Consider the following 9,819-nt stretch of genomic DNA (forward strand, 5'->3'; position numbering starts at 1 on the left):
GGGTCAAAATGCATAGAACACTGCCATTTCACTGTTACTAACAATGAAAATGGCAGGGGACTAAATTACCGGAACTAAATTTAGCAGAAGCTAATTGGTCCGCTGATGGTTTTTGAAGTTAGCTGAAAAGCTAATCCACAAACTAAAAACATAGCTTCGCTAATTAGCAGTTAGCGGAACTGTGCCCACCACGTCATATCGACACAAATGAAGTATAGTTTTCTTAAATGCTGAATCCATTCAACCACATTTATATTAATTAAAAAAAGAAACATTGAACTTGGCTTGAGATCAAATGTTTTTAATTAATATTTTATAACAAGCAGTGCCTGTGCAAGATTTGGTGCTTTTACCATAAAACGCACAATTGTAGTGATATTTTACACATATTTTCCCCACTAGTGAATAAAATGTAAGACCCAAAAATAACTGCAACAGGACAAAATTGTATTGTATTAATCTGTCCTGTTCTCTCTTGCTTTACTGCATTTTGGTTCAGATATGAGAATCAGGTTGGTTTCGGATTTATTCATGAGGTTAGGAAAGAAGTTCCTTATTCACAGCTATGTCAGGTCTAAACAACATTGATCATCCTCATCTGATAGCCATATCAGGAGAAGTGATAAGAATGCTACCCTGTTTTTCACAGTATAGGTCGAATTTTTTTTCCTACTAGTTTGGGAGGTTTTGCGACTTATACTTGTATGTAGATTTTTCCGCTTCAAGAGGCATTTTTTAACAGGTGCAACTTAAACTCCAGAAAATACGGTAATATTGGAACTTTGTAAGCTCAGGACCTGAACTCAACAATTCCACATCTCTGGAAGCTGATGTTTGCCAGTAAACAAGTTGATGGTAATTTTCATTCATCTCTGTTGTGGTTGGCACCACAGACCTCTTCAACAGTTGTGAATGGCGAGCTCCTCCTGTGAGGCTGAAGGACATCTAGGAAAAGCTTTTGGAGTCTTGAGGTCACTCGACACATTCAGCGATACAGATACTTCTGCAGAAGAATGAAGGTCCAAGTCATGGCATTTCCAGTTTTGCTGCATGAAATACAGACACCAACCCGTTACCATCTTGACATCTCAATGTTTGCAGTACCAGGTCTCCTTGGAGACTCCTTGGGTACAGATGCAATGACTGGCAAATAAGCAGTTACTTCAGAAGAACCAGATGAAATATCAATTACTACACTATACCCAAGTGTTTGCTTTCCTGAGCATGATCTAGCACATAAGTGTCTTACTGCTGAGGATCTCAACAATTGAAGGAGGCCAAGAAGATGCCAATGCATCACCTGGCTGCAGAAGATAGATTACTACTATTCGAAATTAGGGATGGACCAGTAGTCTGCCTCAGTGGCTGGCAACTGGGACCCAGGTCAGCTCTGTAATGTTGCAAAGTGGAATCTAGATTGAAATATGTTCCTATACGCCTGTTGATTTATTTTCTGGCACTTATCCGGGTCTGGGTTGTGGTGACAGCAGATCAAGCAGCTCACCCCACACTTTCTTATCCTCGGCCACGTCCTCTAACTCTTCCAGGGAGACCCTGATGCGTTCCCAAGACAGCTGGGAAACTGAATCCCTCCAGCGTATCCTGAGTCTTCCTTGGGCCTTCTCCCACTTAGACGTGTCTGAAAAACCTCCCAGAGGGCCACAATAGGGAGGCATCCTCAGCAGATGCCCGAACCACCTGAGCTGGCTCCTTTTTCTACTTCATGTCCCTTCCAGATATCTCACCCTGTTCCAGAGTGTAAGTCCAGACACAAGACGGAGGAACTGCCTTTCTGCTGCTTGTATCCATGACCTTGTTCTTTCAGTTATTGCACAGAGTTTATGACTATAGGTGAGGAGTGTAAATCGCCAGGTAAAGTGAGAGTCTTGCCTCCTGGCTCACCTCTTTCTTCACCATGATGTTTTGGTACAGAGAACTTCAGACACAGTCCCAATCGGTCAATCGATCTCACACTCCAACTTACTCCCACTCATGAACAAGACAGATATTTAAACTCCTCCACCTGGGGCAATAACTCTCCCCCAACCCAGGGGAGACAATCCACCCTTTTTTGACACAAGACCATGGTCTCAGATTTGGAGGTGCCGATCCTCTTTCCAGTCACTTCACACTTGCCGTCAAACCGTGCATCAAAGGTCACTGCCTGATGAGGCCAACAGAACCACATCATCTGCAAAAAAAACAGAGATGCAACTCTGAGGTCACCAATCTGGACACCCTCCAGTTCCAGACTGCACCTTGAAATCCTGTGCATGAACATCACAAACAGGATTGGTGACAAGGGGCAGCCCCTAAGTGTAGTCCAACACCCACCCTGAACAGATCTGATGTGCCCAGAATCCGGACACAGCTCTTACTTTGGTTGTGTGGAAACTGGATTGCATGCTGCAGTGGTTCTGATACCTCATACTACCACAGTGCCCCCCAGGACACATCAAGTTACCCAGTCATTCACCTTTTCTAAGTCTGCAAAACATATGTAGAGTTGTTGGACATTGTGCAGTTTAATTTAGTTCTTTGTCCTTTTTTTTTATACATGGCTTTCATGCAGCTGACCAAACTAATGTCCAGGAGCATTTAAAATCATTTAAAAACTTCTGGTGCTCAAGAATGAAATTGTATATTTTATGGCTGAAAATAAGCAAATGAGATGAATAAGTTAATACTCTAAATGAGGAGTGTATACAGCCGCACACATCCACCAAAAGAAAAACACCGTGCCCCCACCCCACTCCCCCCCCCCACCCCCGAGCGCTCTGCTTATTTTTTTACAGCTGCATCTTACATTTGAAGTTGAACATATCTGAAGTTTTCAGAAAGGTACTGTGATGTCACTACAGTGCCATTTCAGGCAACCAATCAGATGGCGCAGACTGCAGTCATCTGATTTGTCACACAAAGTCTCACAATTAGGACGAAAAAAAAAATCTATTACAGTAGATTGGGTAGACGTTATATGAGGGTGAATACTTTTTAATCACGATAGCTGTTTCTTGTTATCATTGAAACAAATCCCATGCAGGCTTCTCATTGGAAATGCTGAAACCACTAGGATGAAGCATTTCTGAGTGATCTCTTGGTGGTTTTCTGACAGAAAAATAAGGATATTGGTCCTAACGTGCTTAAAAGAAAAGGAAATGATCAATATCATTGTTTCAACATTTCATTGTCAAGGGAGAAAATTGAACTCATTCCTGGTGCTTTTTTTAATTCTACAAAATGTCAAGACATTATCACGCATTTTTGAATCAATAAAGCTGCATTTGTCATCAGGGATAAATCTAGGGGTCTGCAGGCCAGTAACGCCCCGTGTCAACCAGACCACTGTGACGATGTCATATTATTTCAGCACTTTTACATTTTAATCAAGTCACATGTTCATATCATAGCAAACTAATGATCTTGTATTTTGACACCTTGGTGATACAAATATAAGCATGAGCCATTTGATCAGATGTGCATGATAATTATCATCTCACTGTAAATATATTGTAGTAACCTGCTGTGTTTACAAAGAACAACTCGCCCTCCACCATGATGCCGTGTTCGAAGTACCTCAAAACTGGGAAATTGGAACAGTTTTCTACAGGAACGTGACAATTTAGCATACGGATTTGGTGTCTTAAGAACAATAAATGCTCATCGACTGCCGTAGTCGATTCAGCCAAAGAAACAGAAGCGTAGAAAATAAAAAAATAAATTAAAAAGATGTTCTCTATGTAACAATAAAATAATTTTATTGTTACAGAAACAATGTGCTTCACTGACATAACCTTTAACAAGTAAACATATTTTCTTTACTCATACCTATTTCATGTAGTTCCTACTTATAATCCAACACAATTTACAATCGCACTGGAGTATAGGTCGCATCCGCCCATAAGTACAAAAACAACAAAAAAAGCCACACTACAGTGCAAGTCACATTTATTTTTGAAATGTGTTTCACAAGAATTCAACAAAAAAAATTTAAATCTGGAAAGAATATTCAGTGACAGACTTGCTTAAAGAACAAAAGCTAAATGTCTTTAATGTGTTTGTTTCTGCTGGACCGAAATCTACCAAACTGTGATTTTTGTGTGCCGTTGCACCCCTATTTTTATTTTATTTATTTATTTTTACACATTTAAGTCACAAGACTACCAAATAAAAAAATAAACAAAAAACAAACAAACAACAACAACAAAGAAAATCAAAGTGTGACTTAATAGTCTGGAAAATACAGTAACTATTCTAATCCAGTATCATTTGGGGAATGACATCAAAAACAGATGTCATGGCTAAAACATTTTTGAGTTACTGAGCAGGAAAGGCGTTGGTACGTTGATTTTTTCCTAGTTGTAGGTCAGAAATTCCAAATTCCCATGTTAATCAAATGCAGCTTTAAAAGGTGGCACACCAGCTGTTTTCATACCTGGAACTTTTTTTTCCTCTCTGAACAGGATACTAAAGGATTATTAACTGAGCACAAGGTCTGCACGGGAAAATAGACTGAGGTCCTGACAGTACGGACCGAGCGCAGTGAGGTCATGAAAACTGTTTATACATCGTTCTTCTGTTACAGATTTGCCATTATTTAATCAAAACATATTAATTTAGACATTTTATATTCATAGATAGATATTTATTTCTTGGCGAAACAAACAAACCAAACAAAAAAGACGCAGGAAACCGCAGATCCAAAGAAAATTGGCACCGCAGATTGTAAATTGGCACCCGTGTTAGTAGATGATGTTTTTTTTTTTTTTTCTGTATGTGACTTTGTAACAGCGTTTCCCTGGGGTTGAGTTTAACAACAGCCAGGAACTCACTGTAGCACATGTGCACACCACAGTGTGTACTGTTATTTAACATAAGGACTTCCAAAATTCCAAAAATAAGAAAGATGGACAAATAAATGTGCGATGGACAACACAATGGTATTCGACACAGCTTGGACAAAAGAAATAGTTAGAGAAACAGAGATTGCTGGCCCACTGCATTGTGAACACTACAATAAAAATGTCCAGTTGATTTATTTAGTTGATTTTTATCAGCTCTTTAATTTGGAAGTTTTAGTGCGTTGCTGTACTGTACTTTATTTTTGCCATTTATTCTTTTATTGCTGGAGTTAATTTTGTTTTGTGCTTTGAGTGCTGGTGAAGTCTAGTTATTATTAATCAAAGCTGAATTTTTCAGTCTATAAGTCACACTGGAGTATAAAATCACAGGGTCTCCCAAACTAGTAAAAATTTATACTTATACTTCAGAAAATACGGTATGTCTCATCAACACCACATCTGCGCCCAGCACGTATAGCTTCACTTCCTGCTGCAGTGACTGATTTCTGTATATGTGAGATCACATCAGTGTTCTGGTGGAGGTTTGCTCGATATGTTCCCAGTGATGTTCCCTCGTGCACACATGCAAGTCTCACACACACCGCTGCCAGGGGCTTTCATATGCAGGCTGAACATGCACACTGACAATTATGGATTCAGTGTCCTGGTCAACACAAGGACACTGACAGCGAGTTGCCAGGAATCAATCCCTGAGTGACGAGTCGCAGTGCTGAAGACAAACAGTAATTCACAGTTATTTATCACCTTGCTGACCTCAGCTGTGCTGTCGGAAGCAAACCTCAAGTTACTGTGTTTCCCACATGACATGAAGCAGCAGAACCCGTTTCTACAACCATCCAGCTGCCTGCAAATGGAGAGGTTCTGACAGGCCCCAGTCTGCCAGATTCCCTCTCAAGGGTACACGAGTTTGTCGTGATGCTTTTCAGCTGCTCAGTTCTCCTCGGCCTCACTTGCACAAGAGGACAGGACTGGATTTACTGCAACCAGGAATCGGGCCCATGAGACAAATGAGATATCAAGCAGGTCACTGGGCATTTCTTTTGTAAATTGCATTTACTTGGGCTGAACACCAAACACAAAATGACATCGACATTTTCAGCAGAGGATCGATAAGCCAGAACTGAGGTGCTACAACGTACAGGAAATGAATCTGGAAGCTGGGCAGTTTTACCTTTCCTTAAAGCTGTTGTCCCTTTGGATTTTTTATTTAAGTCATAAAACAGCACCGCTGTCATTTTATTTTAGTATTTAAATTAAGAATTCATAATCGCGTATCACCAATATGATTAGAATTCCTCTCTTGGAATAATTTAGGATTTTGACCCACAGCAACGAGAAACCATGACATGACTTCTAAAATAAATACTTCAGAAGTAAAATTAGTAGAGTCTGACCGATATATATATATGCTGGCTAATAATATTGGCTGATATGAGCCTTTCATGAACATATTGTTATCGGGTTTATTTTTTACTGATATGAAGACTTTTATTATTTTAGAAATCGTATCATTGCATAGTTTGGTCTGCAGAAGGTGCTCCAGGGACATTGTTTACATTGCTGTCAAGTATGACTGGGACCCCCGTCACCACATGGTCACATTAGAAAAAAAGAGATGGAAGCAAAGCAACCAATAATTTTCAATCAGAGTGGGTGTTTGAGAGCGATAAGAGACAAGTGCGGACCATATTGCCAGCTAGGAGGGGATGAAACACAAGAAGTTTATTTTATGCAAATGTTGAGGTGCCCTTCACACATGACATGAAAGACACAGAAACCAGAAGAAAATCTGCAAACCAAAAACGAAATGGGGAACCACCAAACATTCCACCTGCTATCGGGAGGGATTCGTGGTCAGAGAGGCATGCACGATACCATGGCGACAGTTTCATGCACGCTCACATGCACGAACACAATGCGAGCATGTAGAAAATAACAGAGCAGTGGAGGAGATAAAACAAACAAAAAACCCCCCCACCACAATTCATAACACTTAATTCCTGTTATAATGAGCGGATTTAGCATCCGCCTAGACGTACACCAGGAAGTAATCAAATTTTGTGGGTTACTGTGATGCGCTCATCTCATGAAGAGCCATGTGGCTCCCTTCTCATGAAGAGCCAGGCTCTTGCGTTGTGAACACATCAGCCAGCATGGCGTGTCCAGCGCACAGTGATCCGCTGCAAATGTGATGTGTTTTAATTATTACAATGTGGGGAAATCTTACAGATACACGTGCCTTGCTGGGGTGTCCCGTGGGGCGATTTCCTGCATGGCACGATATTCACCACCGCTGCAGTGCGCTGGTGCAGCGGTCAGCTGAAGCAGTGTGTGTTTTAATTTATTTCCATGTGAGGACAGCATGCCAACGGCCGCACTTCACACTGTAGTTATGCGACTTCATATCCTACAAGCCAGTACAGGTGTTCCCCAGCTAGGACTTGCGAGCACAGATATCTGAACAGCTGCATGTCGCAGGGGGGCACGCCCACCTCTGTCTGCGGACCTTGGCAGCTCACAGACAAAGGCTCACTCGCCCTTCATTCTGTGATTTTTATTTTATCTATGTATTATTATGCGTTTGTCCTGCATTTGTCTGATGTCTGTGTTTGTAATGTAACACCTTCTGTGCACAGTCACATCCAGTTGACAGTCGGTGTTCACACCTTTACCATTATTTTTGTTATTTATTTTCCACTCTGTCATGTAAACTACAATTTACGTGGTGGAAGTGACATCAGCCTGCTCATTAATTCCATACTGTGCCGTGCGCTCAGATGCTGGCCGGTCCTCATGTGATCGTGTCAGTACGTAATTATCAGCATGTCATGAGGCCATAAGTGCCCTCCCACACATGCACTGCATGTTCACCAGCTGAGTTGCAGGACACAGCGGTCAGCTGTTTCAGCAGTGCACTGCACAACAACCGCACTCCGGGGCCCTCATCCACAGCTGACAAATGCGTGTGTGCGTGTGTGGGGGGGCACACTTCATGTTCCACTTAGACAATTTTCATACACAGCTTGAATGTAGTCGCCTGCTGTCTACTCACGTGCTGAGAGTGCAAACAGCCCCACCTTTTCTAAGTGTACAGCGAGGAGTGTGAGATGTTCGTGTGCAACACCTGGAATTTGCCCGACACCTACCGAGAGAGGAGTCGAATGGGCACTGGCAGGGCACTCGCTATCTTTCGGCCGCTGGTGTGTGTGAATGGCTGTCATGACAGCTGTATGATGTTTGAGGCGGCGCCAATTTTTCATGAGTGGCATTTGACCTTCGTGCGCCTTCCGCCTCAATCGCGTTGTGTGTGAAGGGGCCCTGAGTGACGCAACATGCCGACTGCCAATTGGAGTGAAGGTAGTGTGACGTACATTGGATGGTTATATTCATTTATAATAAAGTTCATGTCCAAACTGTAAAACATCAAGCCTCAATTACATTTATAGTAGTGTTCAGAATAATAGTAGTGCTATATAACTAAAAAGATTAATCCAGGTTTTGAGTATATTTCTTATTGTTACATGGGAAACAAGGTACCAGTAGATTCTCACAAATCCAACAAGACCAAGCATTCATGATATGCACACTCTTAAGGCTATGAAATTGGGCTATTAGTTAAAAAAAAAGTAGAAAAGGGGGTGTTCACAATAACAGTAGTGTGGCATTCAGTCAGTGAGTTTGTCAATTTTGTGGAACAAACAGGTGTGAATCAGGTGTCCCCTATTTAAGGATGAAGCCAGCACCTGTTGAACATGCTTTTCTCTTTGAAAGCCTGAGGAAAATGGGACGTTCAAGACATTGTTCAGAAGAACAGCGTAGTTTGATTAAAAAGTAGATTGGAGAGGGGAAAACTTATATGCAGGTGCAAAAAATTATAGGCTGTTCATCTACAATGATCTCCACTGCTTTAAAATAGACAAAAAAACCAGAGACGTTGGAAGAAAACAGAAAACAACCATCAAAATGGATAGAAGAATAACCGGATTGGCAAAGGCTCACCCATTGATCTGCTCCAGGATGATCAAATACAGTCTGGAGTTACCTGTAAGTGCTGTGACAGTTAGAAGACACCTGTGTGAAGCTAATTTATTAGCAAGAATCCCCCGCAAAGTCCCTCTGTTAAATAAAAGATGTGCAGAAGAGGTTACAATTTGTCAAAGAACACACAACTGGCCTAAAGAGAAATGGAGGAATATTTTGTGGACTGATGAGAGTAAAATTGTTCTTTTTGGGTCCAAGGGCCGCAGACAGTTTGTGAGATGACCCCCAAACTCTGAATTCAAGCCACAGTTCACAGTGAAGACAGTGAAGCATGGTGGTGCAAGAATCATGATATGGGCATGTTTCTTCTACTATGGTGTTGGGCCTATATATCACATACCAGGTATCATGGATCAGTTTGGATATGTCAAAATACTTGAAGAGGTCATGTTGTCTTATGCTGAAGAGGACATGCCCTTGAAAAGGCTGTTTCAACAAGACAATGACCCCAAGCACACTAGTAAACCAGCAAAATCTTGGTTCCAAACCAACAAAATTAATGCCTCGCAGATGTGAAGAAATAATGAAAAACTGTGGTTATACAACTAAATACTAGTTTAGTGATTCACAGGATTGCTAAAAAAGCAGTTTGAATAAAACAGTTTTGAGTTTGTAGCGTCAACAGCAGATGCTACTATTATTGTGAACACCCCCTTTTCTACTTTTTTTTTTTTTTTTTTACTAATAGCCCAATTTCATAGCCTTAACAGTGTGCATATCATGAATGCTTGGTCTTGTTGGATTTGTGAGAATCTACTGGTATCTTGTTTCCCATGTAACAATAAGAAATATACTCAAAACCTGGATTAATCTTTTTAGTCACATAGCACTACTATTATTCTGAACACTACTGTATGTGTCATAAGGGTTTGTATCGTACATTTTTTTTACTCCCCACTATCGGTATTGGCCTCCC

Source organism: Thalassophryne amazonica, chromosome 21, assembly GCF_902500255.1.
Source record: "Thalassophryne amazonica chromosome 21, fThaAma1.1, whole genome shotgun sequence".
Classification (NCBI taxonomy): Eukaryota; Metazoa; Chordata; class Actinopteri; order Batrachoidiformes; family Batrachoididae; genus Thalassophryne; species Thalassophryne amazonica.